Source organism: Lontra canadensis, unplaced genomic scaffold (genome assembly GCF_010015895.1).
Source record: "Lontra canadensis isolate GAN:19392208 unplaced genomic scaffold, GSC_riverotter_1.0 scaffold36, whole genome shotgun sequence".
Lineage (NCBI taxonomy): Eukaryota > Metazoa > Chordata > Mammalia > Carnivora > Mustelidae > Lontra > Lontra canadensis.
In genome coordinates, this window is record NW_022631030.1 from 4,704,139 (window position 1) to 4,731,278 (window position 27,140).

The following is a 27,140-nucleotide window of genomic DNA, read 5'->3' on the forward strand; positions in this document are numbered from 1 at the left end:
ATGTTTGTGGGTAAATGAATGAATGACCCCAGGAAGCTCTGTCTGGAATGCAGGATGTGGCCAAGGTTCCGAAGCCGAGAGCTGTCTGTCCCTGTGCACACCCCACCACCCAGGGTCTGTGACCCTCGCTTCTGGCTGTGTGACCCTTAGCTTCTCACCCACCTCAAGGATATAGGAACAGGACGCAGAGAAATCAGTGAGGCAGCTGGGAGACTTTCTCGGAGGGAGCTGTCAGTGGGCTGTCTCCCATCTCCCCCCATGGGAGAGGGAAGGGGGCTGCTTCCCTCCCACCTGCCCCAATGAGGGGACAAGAAGAGAGACACTCAAGAGCTTGGCTAAGGCCTGAGAAGGTCTGAAGGTGAGAGGCTGTGGTTGGTCCGGGCCTGTGGGTGCTGGGCAGAGGGGGAGACGGTGGCCTCAAACTTCGGTCCTCCGAGTCTGCAGGGATGCTGGGAACTTCTAAGGCTTCACGCCAATGCCCGAGGCTGGGCTGTGCCCTTGGCTGCAGGACTGGAGGAGGTGGGCGGGGAGGGTTGTAAGCCTCCAGGAAAGAATTATCAGCATATCGAGGGGATCACAGGTGAGAGAACACACACGAGCCCCCCAAAAGGGAAAGACTTGACATTTGGAATCTGCCATGTCCAGAGGGTACGGAGGCCGTATTGGCATCCAACAAGTCAAGGAAGACTTGACCTGGCCTTCCTCCTCCCCTGATGCCCCATCTCCACCCTATCTGACCTTGGCAGGAGGTCGGGGTGTGGGGGAATCCCAACAACAGACAAGAGTGGGGGAAGAGTAGAGTGAGAACACAGTGATAAAACCAGCCATCCCTGCCCCCCCGCTTTGGGTTTCCATTGTGCACAGGGCAAGATGGGGGATGAGAGCTCCAGACGGATATGAACAAGAGGCTCTGATGTTAGAACGACCTGGCCTGGGTTTGTTTTGTTTTTGTTTTTGTTTTTAACTGAGAGTCACTCCAGAAGCTACGATGTTTTTCTAAGAGGTCCTCCAGCAGTCAGGGGAGACCACGCTTGAAGGGCTTGTAACACAAGGACAGGACGACGCTGCTTTCTGCTTGCACCCTAGCAAATCCAGCCCTCCCGGTGGATGGATGGTACTGTGTCCTGCCTGTGTGCAGGGGGAGGAGGGGGAGGCCCAGGAACACACCGCCCAGAGGGGCAGATGGCAGGGAGAGCACTCACAGCGACTCCTGGAGGTATGTGCTGATCTGGCCTGATCCAGCCTTCCCCAGGGTTCGGCAAGAGAGGGAAGGGGGCCTTCAAGATTCTCTTCCTAATCAAGACACAGCATATTTTTAACCTCATTAGAGGGTAAGTCAGGCACCAAGAGAGTTTAGAGGGAGCGAGGGCACATTCATTTAGGCTGTTTCTTTCCAGGATTCTTTGCCTGGGATCCCCTCCCTGCAGGAAGTGGGTCCAAGTAAAGGCAAAGAAAAGACTGTTGGGAGATTAGTCTCTGAGTGGTGACTTTATTATTTAATTGTTGTATTTTTGACTCTCAGTGTTCATTGCAATTTTTATTTTCAATGCTTGGAGTCTCTGGACAATCCAGGCACATGATTATCTTTCCGTTTGCATATGGAAAGACCCCAACTCGGTCAAAACTCAAGAGAAACTATCTTTGAATTAACGGTAGTTTCCAGGTTATATGTGTGGCTCCAGAAATTGAGAATTTGTGATATTTATTTACTGGGTCCGTTTAACCCCTTCCGGGCTACCCCTTCCTTTAATTCTTCCCCATGATGAGGACACTCTTGGATGGGGGAGGAAAATAAACACAGAGAGGGCTCTGGGAGCAGGCTGGCTGGGCAGTGAAATGGAAATGTGTTTATAGGGTGAGGGAAAAAAAACGATTTGGGGCAGTGAAGTTGGCAAAAAGAGATGAAGGGGATTTGGTTAGAAGCGAGAGTTAAATGATAGTAAAGGTCTAGAGAAGCTGTGATCAATAAATATAAAGTTCAACCTCATTGCTTTTTCACAGCTGAGAAGGGCCGAGCCCCTCCTGTCTCAGGCCACCAGGCCTCCGGCTGCAAACTGTGCTGGTGGATTCAGCTGTATGATGCCCTCCGACTCTGAACTTGAAATTCGCCGAGTCTGGCCAGAGCGCTCGCTGAGGCAGAGAAGAGCAGACACTGCATTCCTGCCATTCTTGGCCAGGGGACGTACAGGAGGGGAACCTCTGCTGTGTTCTGGGGCTGCCCCGAACGAGCCCAGGGCTTCCTGTGGGAGATACCATCCAGAGAATCCTAAGTTCCACTGGACATACTGGTTTTTGTTTTTGTTTTTAAGATTTTATTTATTTATTTGACAGAGAGATCATACGTAGGCAGAGAGAGAGAGGGGGAAGCAGACTCCCTGCTGAGCAGGCAGGGCTCGATCCCAGGACCCTGAGATCATGACCTGAGCCAAAGGCAGACGCTTAAATGATTGCCACCTAGGCACCCAGGGCACACTGGTTTTAACATAGAATAGTTTAGCCCAAAGTAGAGACCTCTTTGTTGTCAATATAAGATTCAGAGTCCCTATCCACTGGCTTTATGAGCAATGAGTATATGCTTTGGAAAAAAATGAAATGAGAGTTTCTCAAATATGATCTTCAGCTTATGAGAGTCAACAAAGGCCAGATGCCCACCCACGTCCCACCATTTGATGAGTCCAAGGTCATCTATGCAGAGATAAAAGTATTGGTCTCCATCTAAACCACCAAGAAAGGATTTTGAACCTGGGTGCATGGCTGCCTGGGATTCCCCACGGGGGCTCTTTGGGAGTGCGTGCAAGCCTCCTATTGAGAAAATTTTGCATTTTAACATTTTTCTGAAGTTTGCCATTTTCTTTAGACCCTCAAAAAGGCTTGGACTTCTCCAAAAGGAGAAAACCACTGGTCTATCAGGTTCTGTGATATCTATGAAGATATATCATTATATATGAATATATAGACCAACAGAGAGAGGAATGTTGAGGAAGTGAGAAGCAGGAGGGAATTTTGTTATATTGCTTCTTAAAAGCAGAGGAGGATGCTCTGGGGAACCTTTCCTTCCATCTGTCCATCCGTCCGTCCATCCCCCATCAGGGAGTGTGCCAACACTGTGTGTTAAGTATAGAGGTTTTAGACACAGATGGCACAAGCTGGCGGTAGAGATAGGTGTATGCCATAAAACGAAATACTATGAAGTCAGTTCTAGAATTGATGCCTTTTGGGGTACAAGTGGAGGTACACTGTGGGGAAGGAAAGAAGGGGCTCTGGTGGGCTTCATAGAGGCTATGATATTTGAGCCAGGTCTGAAAGGATAAGTAAAGGCGATAGAATATTTTTTTTTGGGTGTCTTTAAAGTAAAGGTGCCCTCCTGGCCAAATGCCAGGGCCAGAGAGTGAGACGTGAGAACAGCTGACCGTGCAGGGGAAGCCTGGGGATGCGTGCGTGCTTGTTTGCACACACTGTTGGCTGTGTGTTCTGTGTGCCTCTTGGGGAGCAGGCAGGGGAGGAGGGATGGAGAAAATGGAGGGGCTCTGGGCTCAGCATCCTCTGGCTTCCTGTTTTGCTTCGCCCAGACAGAGACAGAGAAGAGCATGGAGCTCACTGGTGATTGACGTGTCTTTTGGAGGAGAGAGACAGGCTAATAAATGGAACGCGGAACCGTGGAAGACTGTGTGGGCAGGACACCGCTTCCTCATCTCCATCCCCAGCTGCATCTTGAGAGACAGCGGATGGTGACCAGGCTGGCCCATAGATTGGGAGAGGCCAGAAGCGATATCTCTCTCTCTGCTTCTCTGTCTGCCCTCCTGGCCAGACCAGAAGCGGAGGAGGGGGCCTCTGGGTAGTTCGCTCCTCCCCTAGGATCAAGTGTGAATGAAGGCATGGATGGGGGGCGGAGGGGGGGTGATGGGGGGAAGTGTTACTGAACTTCTCTCTTTTTGGTTTGCTTGGGAAGACCTTTCACAGCTGGCTTCAAGGAAGTCTGCCCCCTGCTAATAAAAGATTGGGAGGGGAAAGACCAACTCAGCCCCTAGGAGGCCTGGGGCCAGGGCGGGTCCTGGGCTGAGGAGGGGGTTGGCGGGATGGGGGGAAGTGCTGGCTGCCCGGAGGCGGGGCAGTTTTAGTGGCTTGCTAACAGGTGTGTGGATGAGAATCAAGAAACACCAGACTCACTCACAGAGATTAACCAGGGGCTCCCGCCCCCCAGGGTCCAGCTCTGGTGAGCACAGAGAGGCAGGTGAGAAGGCGGGGGAGGGACTTAAGATCCAGCTCTGTTCCTCCTGCTGATGGAGGGGAGACGACAGGTGTTTGGGAAAAAACACACGACCTCTAAACCTGGAGTTAAACTCATATTTTCAAACTGAAAAATATTTTTTTTAATGTCCAATAGTCTCCCCGTGCATTTGCTCCTCCTTGGAGCCCTACGAGGCAGGTGTTTATGTTAGTTAGCCCTCTTTCCGGACAGAAACACTGAGGCACAGAGAACGCCTTGACTTCAGTTGCAAAGCTAGCTAGAAGTGCAGACGCAATCCAGACTTCAAAGCCTTCTGGCTGCAGAGCCCATGTGCTTTGCGACCAATGCTGACCGGCCTTTCGGCCCTTCGGAGCTTCTGGAAACTCACAGGTTGCCCCAGCTCCCCGGATGCCCTGGTACAGAGAGGCTGGAAACCTGTCCTTTCTTCATCTGAGCTGTAGAATAAGAGGGGGCAGGCCAGGATGTGGGTATAGCATGCATGCCCTAGGCCAGCGCAGGGAGGAACAGTGAAAGGCTCGCATTCCTTTTAATGATAGAGTGATATATGTAGTTACATTTAAAAGTCCATGAAGAAGGGATATAGCCCAAGTGCCCCTTTGGTGGCAACTGGGGGATCGCTGTGCCTCCTTACAGACAGGCACCTCTCTTTACACGTACGCACAACTAAAAACATACTGGGTCTTGGTTTTTTACATAAGTGGTAAAATGTGGTATTATAGCTTACAATTCACTCTTCTCACTTTTTTGCTTAACCATATGACTTGGAGAGATTTCAGTTTCGCTGCCTATAGAGCTACCTCCTTTTTTAACAGCTAAATACTACGACATTACATATGTGTATACGTACACTTTACATATATGTATGCATGTGTATATCGTTTGCCTTTCTTCCTCTCTGGGGCGTTTGGGTCATGTGTTTTTCCACTGTTAGAAACAACATAGCAACAACAAAGAAACAACATAACCTTTGTCCAACCTCTTTCATACCCATAATTGAGGAATTCTCAGTTCTTCAGTTGAGACACCCAGAAGTAAAATTGTCGGTGGAAAGGTAAGAGCGTATTTAATTTGGATACTCTTTGCTAATTTACACTCCCAACAGCAGTGTTTCAGACTTCCCTTTTCACCACACCACCTTGAACACTAGACCTCATTAATTTTATACGTTTTTGCCAAAATAAAATATTTGATTTGATTTCCCTGACTTCTAAGAAACATTTTTCATATGTTTATTGCCTTATTTTTCTTTCCTTTTCTATGAATTACTTGTCCCTATGTTTTGCTTATTCTTATCATTTCTGTGGAAGCTCTTCATACATTCTGGATATTAATTCACATCTGTTATGCACGTTTCACCCAGTCTGCCAATTACCTTTTAACTCTGTTTGTAGGGTTTTTTTGTCAGACAGAAACAATTAGTTTTGACACAGTCAATTTATCAATCTTTTTCTTTTATGATTTTGGTTTTATTGTGTCTTCTCTAAGAAGGTCTTTGCTAGTCCAAGGTTATATTTTTTTCTAATTTTCTTCTAACATTTGCATAGTGTTCCCTTTGCTTATGAAGCTTAGTCAACTTGAGATTTACTATTTTGTTATGGTGGACAGTGGGCTCTATTTTCCAAATCAATAGCTTCCATGGCTATTATCGGTGGGCTACCTAGTTGTTTATTTCCACTTTCCCTAGATTTTCATTTAGGCATTCACCCCTTCCCTGTCCATTCCCTGGGCTTTGGGGCAGGACCTCCTGAGTTTAGGGGTAATCCCATATACCTTGCCTAAACATCAGAGCACGGTACCCTCTTGGTGATTAGTTGGGGATCATCAGTTTGACTTGGTTAAGGTGAGGTCAAGTTCACAGAGTGCACCTGGTGAAGTACAGTGCTTACTTCTAAAAGATAGCCCTGGGAGTGGGGGGATGGCAGGGAGATAGCATTGGGAGAGGAAAACAAACAAACAAACACCCCCTTTCTTTCTTTGGACATCATGGTTTGTGGCTATGGATCTGGGAGCCACTATGGCTCTTTTGCTGGAATGAGAAAAGCCAGCCAGCCTGAGGATGAGGCCACCTGCAGAGACTGGCATGGCTATGGAACGAAGCCTCGAGAATAGAGTCAGAGCCCCTGGGCTGGGCCAACCTGGAGGCCTTGCCGCCACCTTATCTACCCCTGGGCTTCCTCGCACAAGCAATATGGTTCCTTAATCGTCGAGAATGAGTTGAGTCAAGATCTCTGCGGTCAGTTGATACAATGAGCAGTTGTCCAGTGCCATCTGTGACCCATCAGTCCATCCCTCCACCATTGGTTAGAAATGCTATCATGCCATCATCTATGCCTGTACGTGCACGAACTCTGTACTATTGGCCCATTCTCAGGCTGACCTCTTGTTCTTAGGGCTGTGGCTGATGTAGTGTTAGTACCTTTCATACTGCTGGGGTAGATCCCGCCGGCTCGCACTTCTTTTCCAACTATGCCCTCTCTGGTTGTGCTTGTTCTTCTCTTCCAGGTGAATTTAATTAAGTCGATCAAAGTCTGTAGAATTTGGTTAGGATTTTGGCCAGAAGTGGCTTTGAATTTGGGGACACTCACCCTCTACACAAGGCTGAGACTCCCCTGGCAGGAACAGGAAATGCCTCTCCATTTCTCTAGATCCTCTTCTGTCATCCTCGACAGAGTTTTATAGGTTTTCCATCAAAGCCGTGTTCATATCTCACCGGGTTCATTCTTGGGACCTTCAAGGCATATGTTGTTGTTGTGGTTTGTTTTGGGTTTCTATTTTACATACCTATTTTTTTTTTAAGTGGTGGCATGGAGGGAAATGTTTGGGTTTCAGGGATTGTTCTGATACTCAAGCATCATGCGGGAATCTTATTATCTAACGGCGTGTCATTTCACTCTTTGGGATTTCCTAGGTAGATAATCATGTTATCTGAAACTACCATTTTCCTCATTCATCCTTGTTTTCTTTGTTCTCCATCCTTCTTTTTCTTCCCTTGATGCAACCTTTGGAATCTTGTCTGGACAAAACAGGTATCTGTGTGTTGTTTCCAGCCAGAATGGAGATGCTTCTAATGTTTTTTGGAAGTTCTGGAATTAAGGAAGTTGATTTTCTTCCTGCATTGTGGAGACTTTGTTTTTTTTAATGAGGAAAATATATAGGATTTTATCAAATGCTTTTTTGGTGTGTACTGAAACAACCACATAGAATTTTCCTTTATCATGCGATGAATTCTATTAACACATTTTGTGATGTTGAATCAGCCTATATTAGTAGGCTAAACCCAAATTGTTTATGAGGTATAATCCTTTAGGCATTGGTCAACTTCATTTGCTAATGATTTATTTCGGATTGGGGCAGCAATATTCACAAGTGAGATGAGTCCTTGGTTTTTCCTTCTTGCTTGTTGTGCTCTCCTTATCTGGTTCCAGTACGTCACCGGTCACTGCTTCTCAGCCCCTTCAGCTAGACCCTAGCCTGGCATGCTCTGGGACTTGGGGTCACTCTGCCTCCCTTCTCTCCCCACACCTACTCCCAGGTGATTTTCCTTAGACCCGTGGCTTTAGTACTATCTATATGCTAGCAGCTTCCAGATGTATAACTTCGGCCCAGTCTTGCCCATTTCCCGACTCATATAACTAGCATTCATATACACTTAACATGTCCAGAGCAGAATCCTTAATTTACCCTCTGAAAGATGCTCTGCCCACCATCCTTCCCAACCACAAATGGCAATACCATCCTCTGGCTGCTCAGGCCAAAAACTTTGGACTCAATCCTAACTTCTCTTTGTCTTTCATACCTCATATCTAATCCATCAACAAACACTTTGGTTTTCCCAGGACCTGACTGCTCTCTGTTGCCTCCAGCCAGCCCAGACTCTCCTCTCATGTAAGTTACTGCAATAGCTTCCAACCGTCCTCCCTGCTTCCACTCTTGCTGTCCTTCAGTCTATGACACAGCATGGTGCTCCCTAACCCCTCTATCCTGATCACTCCTCTAACCACATTGGCCTCCATGTTTTTTCTCCATCATGCCCAGCGTTCTTCAGCCCCAGGGCTTTTGCACCTGCTGCTTCCTCTCCCTGGGTCACCATATGTCTTTCTTCCTTACTTCCTTCAGGCCTCTGTTCAAATGATTCTTTATCCTGAAGACTTCCACAACCACTCTACAGATCATCACAACACTCATTCCATACTCCCTACATGCCTTGTCCTGTTCCTTTTGCCCTGTAGCACTTACCTCCGTTTGACATACTATGTTTTCATTTGTTTGTTCATTGTCCGTCTCCTCCAAATAGGATGTCATCTCCATGAAGGCAGAGACTTGCCTGTTTTGTTTGCTGCTGTACCTCCAGCACCAGGAATAATGCCTGCACATAATAGGATGTCTCATAAGCATTTGTTGGAAGTAAAGAAAGATTTTTTTTCTTTTGCATTTGTGGGTTGACTCTAATGCCAGAGAATTTTACATGCATATCTCACTTTTATCCTTGAAAAATATTTGCAGTGGAAACAGGGACAGAATCATAAAATCATTCTTTTCTTTTTTTTTCTTTTATTTCCTCCCTCCCTCCCTCCCTCTCTTTCCTTCTATCTTTCTTTCTTTCTCCCCGCTTCGCAGATGTCCAGAGAGTCTCAGGGATTTCTCAAGGTCATGAGCCAGCCAATGGTCATGTTGGGGTTGAATCTCTACCTGGTGTAACCCTGAGGGACCCCCCCCAGGGTATCAGGGGCTGGGGAGCTGCTGGGAGCTAGAAGCACGGATCAGGTGAGATGAGAAGACTGTGTGATCCGTCCTCCCTTACCTGCTGTCCTACTTTCTCAGAGAGAAGACATTAGACACACCATTCAAGAGAGCATGGGGGAGGCTCTGCCTTTGTAACCAGCTGCTGACCCCGGGCACTTGTCAACCAGGATGTTCCTATCTTGTGTGTGCTGACCACCTGCCGTTGGCCCTCCGCGCCCTTCTCCACCCACCCTCACCCTGTTCTGGCCCACACCCCTAGGCTCGCCCACTTGCACAGAGTCAACAAACTTCCTTGCTCTCTGGTGGGCGGCACCTGTAGAATATGGGAGGACAGCAGCCCAGGAAGGTCGCCGATTTTTTTTTTTTTTCAAAAGATTTTATTTATTTGTTTGAGAGAGAGAGAGAGAGTGAGAGAGAGAGCATGAGAAGGGAGAAGGTCAGCAGGAGAAGTAGACTCCCCACAGAGCTGGGAGCCCGATGCGGGACTCGATCCTGGGACTCCAGGATCATGACCTGAGCCAAAGCCAGATGCTTAACCCACTAAGCCACCCAGGTGCCCCAAGGTCGTCGATTTATTCCCCTAACCCCTTCCTCGCAGGATCCCCACAAGCTGGCTGTGTCCCTTGACCAACGGCCACTGCTTCCATCAGGCAGCCCCTTCCCCACCGCCCTGAAAGTTACTCTCTCCCCCTGCCACTAAGTTCCCCTTCTGTCGTCCCTTCAGGCCCAGGGGAGGAGAGGGACCCTGCTGTTGCCAGTCTAGGGACGTTGCACCAGCCTTGGTTAGTTCCCTTAGCTCTGCTCGCACCTCTGTAAACACTTGTCAGCTTCACAGGGATGGAGATCGAGTGTGTCACCGCCCGCCCCCAATGGACATTAGAGCTCTAAGGACTCCACAAGGTAATGTAAATGCCAGAGACATTGGCACAAAGCAGAGGCTCTCCAAATGATCCTCTTCTCTTCTGAGAGAGTGAAAGGAATGGTCAAAAGGCAGGACATGGGGGACGGCGGCGTGCGGGCAGCCGGCAGCAGGGAGACCCGGGCTCTGCAGCGTGATATAAGCACCACAGAAGAGAGGTGACCGCTCCCAGCCAGGGCAGCGTGAAAGGAGCTCAGGTGCCCTCTTCTCCTCACCTGTGTCTCACCATCGGGCCAACTCTGTAGCTGGTTTTGGGGCCAGAGCTGCAAGGTGAGGGAGGCAGGTGGGGACAGGGGAGGGTGGAGGCAACTTTTCTCGCAAACCTGTTCTTCTGCCATCTTGTAGCAATTTACAGCTCCTCAGTCCCACTGGCATCCCCCGCGCCACCAGCGGGCTGAGACACAGCTGCCCATCCCCAGCCCGGCCGTCCCCAAGCAGCAGCCTGGCAGCCCACATCCACGCCCCATCCTAGCAGCGGGAGACAGGGCTGTCAGATTGCATCACGTCAGGCCTTGGGCTGGAATCCAGCTGGGCCAAGTGACCTTGTAGGTTTTGAGGAGCACAGGCAGCAGGGAAGGAGATAAATAGCCTGGATGGATGTACAGCATCTTTCCATCCGGAGGGCAGTGGGAGACAGTCCTCCCTTGAATACCAGCCACCCCCTTCCCCTGCCATCTTGCAATCACTCTTTGGGATCTGTGCATCTTTGGGACCCTGTGCAAGGGGTCTTGCAGCAGGTGGGAGACAGGCCAGACTTCAGGGTGACCATTTTGATTCATCAACAAGGAAAGGAGAGGTTTCTTGTTCAGGGTAAGGAAGGTTCAACTCCTCTTGGAGCCCACATTCTCCAATGAGTGGTTGAATTACCACAATTCACTCCTGCCAAGCACTTTGGTGTTTTAAATGCATGATCTCTCTTGAGCTTCACAACACCCCCACAAGGCAGGAATATTTAGCTGTATTTACTATAGTGGAGGAATCAGAAGCACAGAGAAAGTGAAATGAACTGTCCAAGAGGCAGAGAAGAGACTCAAATCCAACTTGGCGGACTCCACAACCAGATGAAGATTTTCTCTGCAGGTTATTTTCAGTGATGAGATCATTTATGTGCCTTTCTCTTCCTCCTCCCTTAAGCTCCTTGACTGTGGGTAGTGTGGAAACCAAAGTTCAGTCAAGGTTTGGGTTTAATCTCATCCAGGTCAACTTCCTGGAGGAGGTGACCGGAAGGAGGTACAGTTGAGAATAATGTTCTCCGTAGATTGGGGATCTTGAAAAGGAACAGCCGTTGGCTGCCCCGGAGAAGTCACTGATCACCCCAGAGGAGCCCTTCCCCAGCTTGCCTCTCCCTTGGCACGGGCATCGTCTTCTCACCCCCATCTCTTTGGTGTCTTGGCCACAGAAGGAATTTCAGTTAGACTTTGGGAAGGACTTCCCTGTTCTTCCACTGAGAACCATCCTGTGCAGCTTTCCGTCCTTCCAGGGAGCTCGAGGTGTGGATCAGGTTGCCATATTTGCCATTGTATTTGGGTGGAGCCTGTCCTACTCCTTTTGTCCTTTGTTCTTGCTTTACCCCCCACCTAGTTGTGTATAGCCTTCCCTGATGCAGAGCGATCACCCCACGGAGCATGGCCCTGAAGCTGAGGGGTGGAGTGGAAGCTGTGTTTGGGGGTGACGGTGACATAATCTTGAAAAAGCTCCATCTGTCATCTCTGGCCTTTTACTGTTGTAACAGCACTTATGGTCCCCGCCAACTGCTGAGGAATCTGTCTGTGGTTTAATTAGCCTATAACTCCAGGCTCCCCCACCATGCAAGAAAGCAATAAACAGCTTCCATCCTCTTAGTGGGGCTGGGCAGCCACAGCAAGGGGAACCACATGAGGCTCGGGGCCAGTGAGGTCTTTGAGGGCAAATGAAGGACTCAGGGACATGCAGGGAATGACTCTTGACTCCTGCCTCCCCTCCCAGCTCCCGCCATGGGAGATCAGTTGGTGTGTTCAGAGGAAACACAACAGCAACAATATAACAACCCCTTATGTATCGACAGTATTTTCCACTCAGCAAGAGCTTTCTCTGACACTTTCTTATTAGGTACCACTCTGGACCTCAGTTTCTTCTATGCAACAAGGGCATTGGGTTTAATGACTCTTGAAGTCTTCCCTGTCTGGACTTTCTGGGGGTTCTATTATCCTAACAAAACTGCAGGGATACAACCACAGCCGGTGTCCGTAGCCTCATTTTGTAGTTGAGAATGCCGAGGAGCAGAGAAGGGAAGTTATTTGCCCTGGGTCACCCTGCTAGAGCCAGGTGTGGCACGAGGTGAGGTGGAAAGGGGAAAGAGACACACCTTGACTTCTTAGCTCAAGGAGAGAGGAGGCAGAGGTGTGTTTGGAGGCCCAGAAGCTGCTCCTGGACCGTTTTGAGGAGGGGCCTGCCCGACTGCTCTGCAAGGGAGTGTGTGGCTGGGGAGCTCTGGTAATGGGGAACATAGCCAGGAATTTGTGCCTGAGAGCCTCCTGTAGAATGCCCCCTCCATGGGGGTGGTCTAGCCTGTTCACTGCCACATCACCATGGCCTAGGACAATGCCCACATGTAGGGCGTGCTCAAGGAACGCCGGTCAGTGAAGGCATGAGCGCATGGACCTGGTCCCTGTGAGCTCATTGTGCCCACTCGCGATGCCCTGTTCTCCTTGCACGGGGCCTGGACCCCGGAGTGTGTACTGTCAGCAGAAGATACCGGGCCGTGGAGGGTTTGGAGAGCAGACAAAATTCCCACATTTTTCTGGCTGCCTGTGAGCATCCCCCGACTTCCCACTCGTTTCCCTCGCTTCACCGGGGCCCCTCGGTGTGTGTGATGGATGCTCTGCCGGGGAGGACAGGTTCGATCTGGGTTTCCAATCTCCTCTGGATGCACCACCGCTAAAATACAATACACAATTACGGGGACACGATACATCAGTGATCACTGAGGGATAGAAACCCCATTTGGATGGCAGAGCTAACGGCTGGTATCTAAACTTACGACTAGAGTCAGCTCCGAGCCCCTCTGGTTCGGTGGCAGGAAGCTAGCAGTCACCCCCGGGGAGAAACCTGGCCACACCCCATCCCTCCTTCCAGACCGCAGAGCCCCAGCCCCTTCCCTTCTGCTCTAGTGCAGCTGCAGCTGCTCCGGCCTGGCCCTCGGGCTTCTCTGCCCTCCAGCCCACCAGGGCAGACACACAGTCTTCCCAATTGCCCCTCTTTGCTGCCTTCCAGAGCCAGAACAAAACCCCCTTTCCTTCCAGGAGCTCATCTGCTGGGCCATTTGGAAAACACAGTAGAGATGACCAAGATCCCAGCAGAAAAGAAGCAATTGTCCGGGGACCCACACGGATCTGGGGTCCACGGCTTCCAGCCTCTACCCTGCCGGCCTCTGGCTTCTCTTCCTCCCAGAGACCCAGAGGCCTGAAATCACAACCGGGAGAGCCCAGGAAATAAAAACCAGAGCCCACTCCAGAGCCCTCCTGTCTCTGGTGCTGACCAGCTTCTGGACGGCCTCCTGCCTTGGCCGCATCGGCCCCCATAGGCTTCACCCACATCAGCCCAACACAGAAGGTCATCTCCTCAACAGGCCCTCCTCTTCAGAGTTTTGAAACCTGGGGTTCACGGTCAGGATGTGTGAGCCCTTGAAATTGCACCGCAACTTGGGTGCGTGGGTATGTCTGTATTTTTTCTGGAAAGAGTTTTCATAGCCTTCATCAGCTCCCCCTAGCCCTTTAGGACAAAAAACGTTACCTCTGCCTATGAAGGTGAGCGTGAGAGCGGAGTGACCTCAAATTGTGAGTAGGTGTTTTCAAGGTTTTTTTTTTTTGCGTTGAGCCTTGAATTACATTTTCTTGGCATGTGGATGGGTCCTCTCTTCTGGCTTGATAGATAGGCTGGTCATTTGTACCCAGGTGCGCACACAGAACTAACCTGCCCCCCACCTCCCAGCCTGAGTCACGATTAGGCTCTGGAACAAGGAGGATGTCAGTTAAACACCATCAAAGCGGAACCCAAGCCCCATCACAGGCCACTCAGCCCGAGCAACCAACAGGCAGTTGATGACCAGACTGGACACCCGCCGGGGTGTTGTCATCCCAGGCCGGGGGTCCTTGGAGCACACCCTCTCTCCCCCAACCTGCGGGCTTTTGGGGACACCTGGCGGAGCCCCAACCCCTAGGCAGCCCACGAGCACCCCAGGCGAATCTGCTCATTTGTTTATTTATTAAGGCCTTCAGCCTCTGGACATTCCAGGAAGACAGTGCTGAGCTCACTTGTCTCGCTGAGAAAACAGAAAAGCCGGGAGACTGAGAAGTATCCTTGAGGTCTGTTGATAAACACCACAGCTTTTCAGCCTGCTGAGATGCTATGATCTTTCTTGAATCACCTAATCTACTCAGCTAATTATGCCCATTTTCCGTTCTCCCTCTCTCTCCTACTCTCCCTTCCTCGTCACAATGTGGCACTTCAGAAACTCTCTCGGAGGCATTTCAAGGAGCCGGCTGGGTCTCTGTGGAGTACACCGCATTATTTCATTACCATCTCGCCTGGTGATCAGATACCGTTAGCTGACTCTCTATTAGCAGGCAAAGGCAAGCTTATGAAATACCTTTAAACCTGGATTTCCTTAACAATATATCATTGGGGAACTGACAGCCCTTGCTTGCTTCCCTCTGCCAGAAGGAATTAAGAATTTTCCCAATTCAATCTCTCTTCCATATCGGGGGTGGAGACTTGTTGTTTTAGCAACAAACTTGTAGTAGAGGTTCTGGGCGACGAAGCTTTGGGCTGCCACAGAGTGGCTTCGATGGGTGTCCGTGTGTCGTTATGTGGATGGGCTTCCAGGAGCCTGGGCAGAGGTCCCCGTTCTACCCTTGATGGAAATGGCTACTGTCTTTGTAGCACCAGGGACAGGTGTTCGGCTGATGGCTGTGCAGTCACGGACACTGCTCACTGTAATGCACTGTAGTTCCTCGGCCTTCTGGTTTTCTGGAAGTCGGAGTCAACAGGCTGGCTCTTGTTGGGGTTCTGGCTTTATACCCAGGGGTATGGCGTAAGGGTGAGCCTCTGCCCTGCTCAGATCCCCATGGCTGGGCTGGGGCAACTACCCGCACAGCTGAGCATCAGCTTCTAGAGCTCACAGCTGTCCCCCTTCTCTAGAGAATGAGCCTTGGATAAGGAGGAACCACTTGGCCCCAGAGCGTAGTGTCACCTGCCCTAGTCACCCTGCCCTAGTCACCGTGCCTTAAGCCATTAGATTATGACTGACTGACACAGGGGCTCAAAAGACCAGTCCCGTGGCCTCAAGGGGAGTCCACTTTTGAGGTATAACCCCTGTTCCTGGGGTCCCACCGGGCTGAAGCTAATCTCAGCCCAGACCTTGTTCCCCGACCTGCTTCTCTTCTGCTCCTCTGGTAGCTCACATTCCCTAGGCTCAGCCTTCAGGAGGCAGTTGCATTTGGGCTGCTTGCATTTCTGGCCTCTGATCAGCCTTCTCTGGAGTCAGACTCGGTGCCCGTGGCAGGGAGTCACCATAGACGGTCAAGGCTGGCGGGGCTGCACAATCAAGCCATGAGTAGTCCCCAAGGACCCTCGGACACTTTCTGAACACCCTTCCCCCCATAACGGACAGGTGTGTCTGGGAGTCCCTGCACCCCCAGCCTGCATGGCGGGGGCTACCTAGAACACTGTCTTTCCTGCCCACCTCCCTGTCCACCCACCCCAACCTCCGCCACCTGCTACTGGAGCACATAAGCCGCCCTTCGAGGCAGCTCTGAACCATGGCCTCTTAGATCTACACGGCCCCCGCCAGAGCCACGGACCCTGACCAGGGTGCACCCTGCCAAGCACATCACATCCCTCCAGGCGCTCTGCATGGAGATGTAGAAGGCTGCAGAAGAGAGAGGGGGAAGAACTGTGTTGGAAAATCCTATTATGTAGCCAGGCCCACATTGATAGCCCATGCATGAAACCAATTTACAAAGTATTGAGTCAAAGCCTCGTGGACCGCCTGTTCTCACAGGAGTCCAGCAATCACCCTGCTCATGGCCTCTGCACACAGAATACCAGGCCGCCCTCCGTCTGCACTGGCGTGCTCCAGAGCTGTCAGTCAGTGTCCTGGGCCGACCGGCCCCCTGGCTTCTGCTAATGTCGGCAGAATTTATGACTGTGACAGAAGAGAGACACTTTGAGGAAAGCATGATGAATTTCTGATCTCTACTTTGCTGGTGGCTTGAACGAGCCCAAGCAAGATCCTTGGGGCTGTGAGGGTTTCCTGAAGGTCATGCTGTCTGTCCATCTTCTGTCACCGTATGTAGGCAATGCCATGGAGGCTCAGGTGGCACTTGTGATCTGGGACAAGGCACTTAACCTCCCTGAGCCTTGGTTTCCTTTTCTGGAAAAGAGAATATCCTTCCCAGCAGAGGTTAGGACTACATGAGACGGTGCCCACGCAAGTGCCCGGCACATAGTAGGTCCTCACATACACTTTTATTACCATTTCTCACCTCAGCCAACACAGTTCATACAGTGAAGGCTACTTCTTTTCTTTCTAGAATACTCTTTTAGGTCTTAGGTGTGTAACAGTCAACAAGCTCATTTATTTAGCCGCAGTGTCTCCTGCTGGAAACGATTCTGGTCTTAAAAGAGACCCCTGCTCCTCCCAGCTAACGCCAGTATGGCCCTGAGTGTGTGCCGGGCACTGTTTTGAATATTCTGCCCCCACGACCCTACATGCCGGGCACTGTTCCTACCCTGCTTTACAGATGGGGGAAACGAGGAACGGCAATCGCCCAAAGTCACAGACTGTGAGATGTGTGTCTTAAATTCGTTTAGCCAATTTGTGAGTTCTCCCCTTTTACGGGATCAGGGTGGGAGAGCCTCGGCTCTGCTTCGCCTTCAGAAGTGGACCCACCATCCCCCCAGACATCGCTTCCCTCTGCAACCCACGTCAGATTGGAACAGAAATTGGGCCGGCCTCATCTTTGACCTTAGCCCCTTCCTCAAATGTCCTGGTGGAGTAGGGAGAGCCTCGGAGACAAGGGCTGAGCTAGGCCTATCAGTCGCACCTCCCTGCCCCAAACTGGGGCTCTGTCCGCTAGGCCGTATCTCACTCAATAAGTCAGTAAGGCTCCTCTCCCCCAGTCTCTGTCTCCGGGGTCTCCCTCAGTAGGATGTATCCATCCCCCAGGGAAAGGGGCTCTGGTGCCTTTCCCAGGCAGGAAGAGCGCGCCTCTGGTCTTGGTGCTGACCATTCTAGAGCTGACATAGGAGACTATATCCATGAAATATGTGGGCTCTTGATGAAGGTCAAAGCCAGGGCCTCAAATTCCCCACCTGTAAAATGGACAGGAGAATATAATAGCAGTATGGGGGTGGGGGTGGGGGTTGGAAGTCTCGAGCTCACAGGTTAAATAAAGCTTGGCTAACATAGCCACCAGACTCAAGATTATAAACAGCCTTTGCTCTGCGGTTTGGGTCATCCAATGTATTCAGAGGAAAGTTCACTTTTTTGTTCAAAACAGCCATAAAATTCAGTGCATCGAAGTCAGTGTGAGGCCTTTTTCTCCCAGCTTGGTCTGCAACTCCATGCCAAGCAGAGAGTGGAGAGTGGAAGGGAGGAGGGATCCGGAGGGAGTGGGCAGGCCTGGGTACAGACAGGGGCGTTGTCCTTGGAGCTAAGATGTTCAGCGGTCTCCAGGTGAGTCTGTGGAGACCAGAGCTTGTTAGAAACCTTTGCCAGCTGGCAGCAAGCCAGGCCCCATTAGCTAACTAGGCCACCTCTGATGGGGCTTCCGGGGGTGGCCCTCCCTGGTCCGAGTGAGTGACATCCTCTAGACGCAGCTACACGACTCTTATTCCAGGTGGCAGTTAGCAGACCGTCGGTGCAGGACCCCTCCCGCCCCTCCAGCCTCCTTCAGCTGCCTGGGAAGGCACAGGAGTGGAGGGAGAGCCCCCAGGGACTGAAGAGGAAGGAGCATGGCAGGCATCGAGTTGCCCTGCTCCAACATCTTCAGAACCCGAGCTAGCCTGGACAGTGGCCTCTGCATGGAGCACAGAGGACCTCATCAGGGTGGGAGAGCAGATTTTCCCAAGGGGTCCCCGCATCCCTTCTGTGACCAGGGGGCTCCCATCAGCCTCTCAGCCTGCTGGTCTGGCCCCCACAGCTGGGCACCAGTCTCTGTTCTTTCTGTCACGAGAGTCCTCAGAAGGGTCCTCCCACTCTGTGCCCTGAGAGGTTGCTGACCTGGGCGGATGCTGTGAGCCTCCTTGTAAATAAGCCAGGCAGGCCTGGGGAGCTCCCAGGGGCCACCGAGGGGCGTCCCAACCATGTGACATGCTGATCCGCTTTGAAAGGAGCTTTTCAGCCGCACAGACAAGAAGGCGCCTGTGCCCATGGAGAGCAGGTAGCCGACACGAAGGCCTCCACTGGCGCCTGCCTCCCGGCCTTGGCTTTGAGAGATGAGAAAAGGCAGAGAAGCCACAGGGCCCGTCCTCCCTTGGATAGTGTCGTGGCTCCTGCTGAGCTGAATTTAGAGCCAGCAGGTCAGCGAGAGCTTCCGAGTTTCTCTCCACTCTGATCAGAGCCCCTGAGTACCCTCCGTCCTCAGCGGCCAGCCTCCACCTACAGCCAGCCACCCTCCATGGAAACCCCTGGGGGCTTTAAAAAAACACTGATGTATGGTCCCCATCCAAAAATTATCATTTTAATTAGAATGAGGTGTGGCCTGGGCGCTGAGTTGTTGAAATCTCCCCAGCCGCGTTCAGTACACAGCCAAGTCCGCAAACTGCTGGGCTCTCCAGCTGGATTCTGGCTTTGTAACAGGGTATCCATCTCATCTCAAAAGTTGTGCTCGACTTCCCCACACAGTGTTGCTATACCTTACTTAGCAAGGAAATAGTTTTTATGAGATTATTTTGAAGGCTATTGAGAAGGAAAGCAAAGAAGGAATGCCTTTCATTAATAATAGAGACTTAATTGTATAATAATTAAGCATCTAATTAACTGTACCCGACAGACAACTTCTATGGATTGTAACCAGAGGGTGGGGTTAAACGTCAGGAGACAGGGGAGGGGGCCTGAAGCAAATTATAAGGACACATCCTCAGGCCTTGGAAAAAACAAGAGAGTTTTATTTGTATTTATTTATTTATTTTTAAGAAAGAAAGCACGAGCAGGGTGGGGCAGTGGGCAGAGGGAGAGGAAGAGAATCTCGAGCAGATTCCCTGGCGAGCGTGGAGCCCACCGAGCTCAGTCTCCCGACCCTGAGATCATATCCTGAGCTGAAACCAAGTCGGACAGTTAACCAACACTTAACCAACTTCAGCCAGATGTCCCCAAACAAGTTTTTAAAAAACCCTTTTTACTTGGGAAAAAAATTGTGGATGCAGAGGAAGTTACAAAAATGGGAATTTGCATGGGCCCTTCACCCAGCTTCCCCCAAACCGCTGCATTTTATAAAAATATACCCAATGTGAAAACCAGGAAATTCACCTTGGTGAAATCCACAGACCTTATTAAAATCAGAGACTTTTTGTTGACCTTTCATTCCTTAGTTTCTTCATGCCTTCCACAAACTCTGCTTGAGGTACCTGCATAATTGTATCAAAGTGTGGCCCGTGGATCACATGTGTCAGATTGACCCGAGAAAGTCGTGAGAAATGCAGATTCCTGGACCCCAGGCTCAGACCCATGGAATCCCATGGCACGGGAGTGGAACTGGAAAGTGGGCACTTCTAGCAATTTTCCCAAGTAGTTTCCTAGGGTCGCAAAAGTTGGCAAAGCCTCTAACCTGTTCTATGGCAGGCCCTGGGCTTGGCACAGGAGAGACACTTAGGAAAGACTGGTTGTTGCCCCGCCAGGATAGAGGACACAGGTCATAACAGCAATGACAGGGGCCGAAAGAGAGCCATGGAATCCAGCCACGTGCTGTAAGAGCCCAGGGGAAAGATCTCTGGGGATAGGGGAGTGGGCAGGAGTTGTGTAGGTTGGGCATATTTAAGTTGGGTCTTGATGGATGCATAGGAGTTTGATAGTTGGGCGAGATTGGAAAATCTCAGTCGTAGCTTTGGCATAATGTCTCCCTTTGCCTTTGAAGCTGATTTCTTGCCATGCGAGCTCCTTTGCAGCAAGGAGGTGTGTTACCCATCAGTGTATCCCCGACGCCTGGCACACTGACGGTGCTCAATGAATGTTCGACGAATCAAAGCACGGAAGCTCTGGCTGGCTGGATAAAGCCAGGGCGGGAGGATGGTGGGTGACTGAGTGGATGGGTGGATGGACAGCTGGGAGATGGCTGGGTCCTTGCCTGAGCAGTGAGAATACAGCTGGAAGAGGCTGTATCCCGGCCTGAAAGGCTCAGCGGTGTTGTCACCTGAAGCCCTAAGGGGAGGAGCCGGAAACCGTGGGAGAAGAGGCAGCAGGACCCGTCCTGTAAAGACCGAGAACCCAGGGAGACAGCTGACTTTGAATTTGAGCTAAGTGGCCTTCACCCTGGGGAAAAAAAGTAAAAAAGACCTTCACCCTGAAAGCACGCTCCTGCTCCTTACTAAGTATATTAAATTTAAATGCCAGAGGCAGACTTGTAAAGTTTTTCTTGGAGGATTATTATGGCCAGAGCCCTGCTCGTGGAGAGGGCTGAGAGCTGGCCGCTGCTGTTAGCAGAGAGAGCCCGAGTCCGCGGTTTTCCCGGTGGCCCTGAGAAGGTCATCTGTGCCTCGTGTTGGATGCGGAAGGAGCCGAGGGGCTCTGCTGCCTCTTTATTTCCCTCGCCTCTCTTGCTGGGCCCAGGAAGTTGTGAGGGAGTTCCTTTGGGTGCCTGTGCTGGATCAGAGCATCCTGGGAGGAGAAGGGGCACGTCTGATGGGAGGCCAAAGAACAGACCTGCTGGGAGGAGCTCTCTGTTCTGAGGAACCCAATGTATAAAGCTTCAGCACCTGCATCGTAGCCTCCGAGGATGCTTCTAGAAGGTGCAGTCTGCAGTGCTCCTGGATCAGACTCCTGGGGGGGTGGGCACCCCACAGTTGCCTGCCTGCCATGATTCTCAAGGCGGTCCCAGACACGCTGAAGTTTGAGATGAGAACTTGGCTGCGAGGAGACCTTCTCACCAAGGCTGTACCAAAACAGCCCCGGCGAGTCATCGTGGGGGGCAGCTGAGGTTGCCCGCCAAGGAGGCAGGTGGTGAAGCCGGAACCCTTCTACCTCTCTGAGACTCTATTTGTCCATCAATAAAATGGGAGTCATGGTCTCCACCTCAGAGGGCGGCGTGCAGATGAAGGGGGAGTTCTGAGCAGAACAGCGGTGTGAGGGGCCCTGAGTGTTAGCTGAGATGGAGCCAGGCCCTGGAAAGCAAAGCCTGTCCCGGGGCTGGGGACTCAGGCCTACAAGACATAGTGTGAATTTCAAGAAATGTATGCGGTGCCCCCCTCCCCACCAAAATTTGTCACCTACCTTACATCCATTTCTCTTGTCAGCTGGGCTCTCTTTACGGATTGTATTCTGTGGGTTGTCTATAAGATCTCAGGGACTGCCGGCTGGTGATGTCCCGCTTCACCCCAAGCTGCACACTAGACCTTTGTCATGAAGCATGTTGTTTCACCTAATGATCTCGTGTGCTTCGTCTAGGGGGGCCTTTGTCCTCTACCAGAAAAGAAAGTGAGAAGCATTGCCTCTCAGGGGAGGTCCCTGAAGGGAAATAGGGAGAGAGAAGGTTTCAAGAGTTATTTCAGTCAAAAGTGCATGAACCATCGTAACAGTCTGTGTTGCTAACTTTTCGAGACAGGTTTATTGCATAACATATAGGGGAACATTATCAGGATGGTTTATTTACTTCATTCTTGTGCCCATCCCATTGCTGAGTGGAGGACACTTGTCAAAGGAACTCACTAGAATGCTTTCTCAGCACCAAGAGGCCCACGGAGTTGGATGTCCTATAATTCATTACATTTTTTTCCCCCCCTGAGGAAATCTGAACACATGGGACTTGAAGCTGTTGGGGGGACGTGGGGAGACTTCTGATTTATCTTAAGACATATAAACATTCAGATTCAATGGGGCCAGGAGCATCCTTTGGGGTCCAACATCAGGACTTTCTGAAATATCAGGGCTTGTCACTGTGATCCACAGTTTCTCCAGAACAGTGGACCCACATGTGTGACCCGGAGGCCCATCTTTGGACCACGGCAAGTTCTCGGAAAGCATCTTCTTAAACCTGGAGGCAGAAATGAACACATTCCCCCATTCTTCGAAAAGTTCCAAGCATTAAAAAACAATATTCTCAGCCACTTGATCAAAACTGATTGATGACCCACACCAGGCCTGTAAACGTGCACTTTGATAGGCATAAAATTAATTAAATGGGGTGTGCATTTTTTTCACCCTTCAACGTTTGTATTGCTGCTAAAAAATCTATACTTTTAAATATACTTCATTGTTATTCATTAAAACTGCATTCACTCTGTACTCACAGAGCTTCAATCACGTGGGCCATCGCGGAGAAAACCGGGTATCCTGGGCTAATGTGCCTCCAGCAAGCAGATCGCTGTGTTCCCCCAACTGAGCAGTATTGAGCTCGAGGAGACAGAGTAGTCATGAGGCTGGGCTGAGCTGGCTCTTCCACAAACCTTGGCAGAACACGATCCACGGACCCCAGAGGACTTGCTGTTCAGCTGGGACTGCAGTCAAGTGGGCATAAATCAGAGGCACGGATTTAGGGAGGCCAGTTTCACATCCTGCGATGGGCCGTCATTCCCTCCCTGCCGCTCCTGCTCCCTCCCTGGCCCGCAGCTGCCTCCAGGGCTCCAGTCCTCCGTGGGATTCTCAAGACATTGTGGTTCCTTAGCCCTTGCCTCTGGGGTCCTCCTGTCCCACGTCCCACGTGTCCGGGTCCCCACTGCTCTCCATGTCTGGCCCCCCTCTCCCCTGACCTGCCTCCTAGCCTGGGCTGGCTTCCTCCCTCCTCCACTCTGAGTTACTTCCAGGATGTTCACAGTCTGGGGGGTAAGGTGTCCTTTGATGCCCATGGTTTTTCTAGGATTCTATCAAAGATGAGAGAGGTGGACCAAGTGGGTGTGGTCACAATCAAGTGAAGTTCACGGGCAAAGCGTGCCCCAAAGAAGCAAAGCCTAGAGTGACACACCTCGGTAACGGATTAATGCCCCTTCTTGTTCTGCGCCTTGTGTCAAGGAGAGCGAGAGCACTTCCCTGCACTGGGCTTGGTGGTTCAGCCGAGGCACGCCCCACGACAGGGAAGCAGGAAGCGGGACCCAGAGATCTGGGATTATCACAAAGGACTTGTTAGTGGTATGTTTCTTATTTTGCCTTTACAATTCATTAACATGATACGTGTGTCTCCAGAATGTCTTTGTTTAATATAGTCCTTTTCTCTGAAATCTTTGCATGAAGTTTATGCTTGAGGAAAATACACACCTTCCCCCCCCCTCTCCCATATCACCACCCTGCAGGCCCGGGGTCAGAGCCCCCTGTTTGAGGAACATAAATGCTCATTATCACAATTAATTTTCACCTGTAATCCAGTTGTGCCTTTGAGATGAGTGAGGGAAGTGAGAGTCATGAAGGTCAAGTGACTTTTTTCTGGAGTCCTCCAGGTTCGGATTAAAAATATCCCAAATCCTGATGCCAACCCACCTCCTGCAGTTGTAGTACTCTGCTTTCCCGCCTGACAGGCTGCCCTTGCCACATGAAGAAGCAGCCTAAAACTTCCATGCTGCTCAGGACATCTGGGTTTCAGAGACTGTGGAGGGTGACCCCCCAAACCCCTGCTCCCCATGTCTCCACAGCCACAGCCACAGCAGGCAGCTAACCTGTCGCTTAGGAGAGGAAGTTCTGAGGGAGCAGGTCATCCCTATAATTGGATGGTGGGTTCAGCTGTTGCCTCCAGGAACGACGATGGTCAGAGTGACCAGGGACTGGGTAAGTCAGGTGCCCTTAGCAGAGAGCGGCTGTCTGGATGTCCTGGGGGCTCCCCTGTGGAGGCTCCCCCAGTCCCCAGCAGCCTGGACTAGGCTCCTGCCCCGCCTGTGAAAGCCAGGTGATGTGTGCGGCCCTTTCTCCCTCAGGGATTAGTCGAGGCAGGGCCCGCCTGGAGGGTGAGGCAAGGGGTGGTTGCAGCGGAGGTAGTGACCTGCGGCCCATGGGGCTGACCCCTGACCACAGTCTCATGTTGTGCAGCCAGGAGGGAAGCAGGCTGGCTCTGGGTTTCTCCTCAAATGGCCTCCCGGGCTGCAGCCTCCACTGCCCGTCAAAGTCTGGTTGAAGTTCAGGAGGGCTGTTTGATGATGTAGACTCCTGGCCATCCTTTGATGGATCTCTCTGTCCCCCAGGATGCAGTCCAGATGCCCCCATCCAGCATGTTGACCTCCTCTCTGGCTCATTGCCCACCCTTCCTCAACTCACTGGCACTTGGAGCCGCCCCAAAGCTGCCACTCCTTTGTGTTGCCTTTGTCAGTGCTGGGTCACAGAGTTCTCACTGGGACTGCCTGGCTAAGCCCCACTCATTGGGCAAAATTCAGCTTGAGCGCTGACTTTTCAGGAAGGCCTCCCTGACCATCCCAGCCAGGGTCAGGCAATTGGACTCTGTATACCCACAACCTTCACGCCATATTACAGCCATTAGCTCCCTTCCTGTGACTCTAGAACTGGACTTTGAGCTCCTTGAGACCTCTTTTTCTCCAGTGCCATGTGGGAGATGTTAAGTAAATAGTTTTTGGGTAAATAAAGTTGTTACCGTATGGGATTTGGCCAAAAAGGAACCAGGAGCGTGTGCCAACGATAACCATAATGGATGCGATTTATTGGCTGCATACTGCACGTCAGGCACTGTGATAGATAGGTGACACACTTCAGCTCATTAAATCCTCAGTACAGCCCTGTGAGATTTGTCATTCCCATTTTCCAAGGCAGGAAACTGAGCCTTAGTTTGCCTGAGGTCATGAGACAAGAGGGCAGCACAGCTAAGATTTCAACGGAGGTCTGTCTGATGGAAAAGTCTAGGCTTTGAGCCAGCATCCAACTTAGGCAGGTGCCCAGAGGTCCTGGGTTTCCCATACGACAGCCCGCAGTGAGGGCTTGACTCACACAACCCCTTGCAGACATCTGGGGCAGCACGTGGACCCCAGCAAGCCTGCAGGACATCTTCCCTTCCTTCTCTGTGACAGAGTTGCCACGTGCCCTCTGCTCCCCCTCGTAGCTTGTGTCCCCACCAGCCCCGAGCCCCACCCCACCTTTCTGCGGGAGAGAAGAAGATAAGTTTAATATTGTATGATCCACGATGGTTGGTGTGACAAGGAGTCGATGCATCTCTGAGTAGACTCGCCTGGGCCCAAGCGATACTGGGCCTTGTCCTGTCTGTGGGAGCCGTGACATTGATGAATGAGTCTTTCAAAGTCAGTCCCCACTCGCAGAAGGAGCCACATTTCCCAAGGAGTGTGGCGGCCAGTGCCGGTCCACTGCCCCACCCACGAGGCTGTGCCAGCTGGGCTGGACGTCACCAGAAGCAGTCCTCAGAGAAGCAGATGAAGGAGAGGACAGCCTCGTCCCTATGTCCCTAAAGTCAAATTGCAGTGTTGTCTCTGCCTTGGGCATCACTGGTCCAACTGTGTCCTTTCCACTCCTCTCCACAGCCTCTTGGGGGCTCCTCGCCCTGCAAGCCTGGGGCAGCCCTTCATCATGAGTGCTAACAACGGGGCCGCTGTGGCCTGGGGAGTCTAGAATGGCAGATCATCCAAACTCAGTCCCCGTCTTCTCTGCACTGTGGTTACTTGGTTTGCAGGTCGTGTCTGGGCACTGGCCGCCTTGGTGTTGACAAAGCTCAGAATGAAGCCCCTCTTTGCAGAAAAGGAGAGATGCCATCCCTGGCTTTGTGGTCTATACTGGGGTACAGCGGTCCTGGGGGAGGGGGGAGGAGCTGAGGAAGACAGGGCGCCGTGGGTTGCTAGTTGACAAATGAGACTTTCATGATTGCTTCACTGAGGCTTCGAGCTGAGGACGGTGGGTGACAAGCTCTGGCACGTCATGAAGACAGGGGAGTGTGCTGGATATTCCCAGTGTATCCCTAGAGCAGTTTTCCTCCTGGTCCTGCCCAGCTGACCTGTGACGGAGGCCTGACAGACGGTATCAACTGGCCTCCTTTGCCCTGGGGTTTCAGGCTAAATTCAGCCAAGGGGAAGCACCTGCAGGACAGCTGAGGGCAGGAGGACAGAGGAGGACACTGTATTTATTCCTCTGGTTCCTCTCCCCTTGGCCATGCTTTGAGAATGGCTGAATCTTTCTGGTAAAGGCTGTGGCACCTGTGTGGCCGTCCTGGATCTTCTAAGGTTCCAGAAACATCTCTCTCCCTTTGCCTCTTACACTCAAGATGTTTGTCAACCCCTTGTAGTTCCCCAAACCCTGCCCACGCCTTTATAAACAGTGTCTTCAGTTCTCTTCAGTTGTCCCTCTGACATACCATCTGTTTCCCACCCTGGAGATGCATTGCCAGATGTAGCCATAGCCTTACCAAGAGAAGGAAGGTGGTCTGAGACTGAATTTTGGAGGGGAGCTGGTACTGTGAGTTTTCCTTTGTCTGTCTATCACAAGCCAAGTAAAGGAAGCTTCTAGAAAATCACATATAGAAAGAAGGTTTTGTCTGCAAGCAAGAAGAGTGGCATCTGCTCCCCCTGCCCTACCCTCTTGCAGGATGCTTATACTATAGAAACTCAGAGACCTATCTCTAATTCTCCTGGAGGGGAGCTCAGTCAAGCACCCGGAAGCTGTCTGCATGGGCAGAGTTTGGAGGTGCAAGGTTACCTCCTGAAGGCCAGATCGATCATTACAGTTTGGCCTCACTTGAGCTGTCTTGAAAGATGCTCCAGTGAACATTGGCTGGAAGGGGAGACTGGGCAGGCTGTGTGGGGGCACTCCTGAGTTGCAGAAGACGGGGAGTCCTGAGAGATCAGTGGGGAGCCCACTGCCCCCATCAGGGATCTGTTACACAGAAACTATCTGGTTTCCCAGGAAATATCTCAAAGGACCCACAAAATCCACCCTCCAGAGACAAAGCTTGTGTTTGGACATTTATGGGCTCATCCAGAGAGCCAACAACAGCTTAAACCAAGTAAAAAGACCGTGGTCTCCCCACCCTGACTTTGGAGGAAGAAGAGGCAGCAGAGAGTCAGGGAGGAGGAAGAGAAGGGCCAGGAGGAAGGATAAGCAGC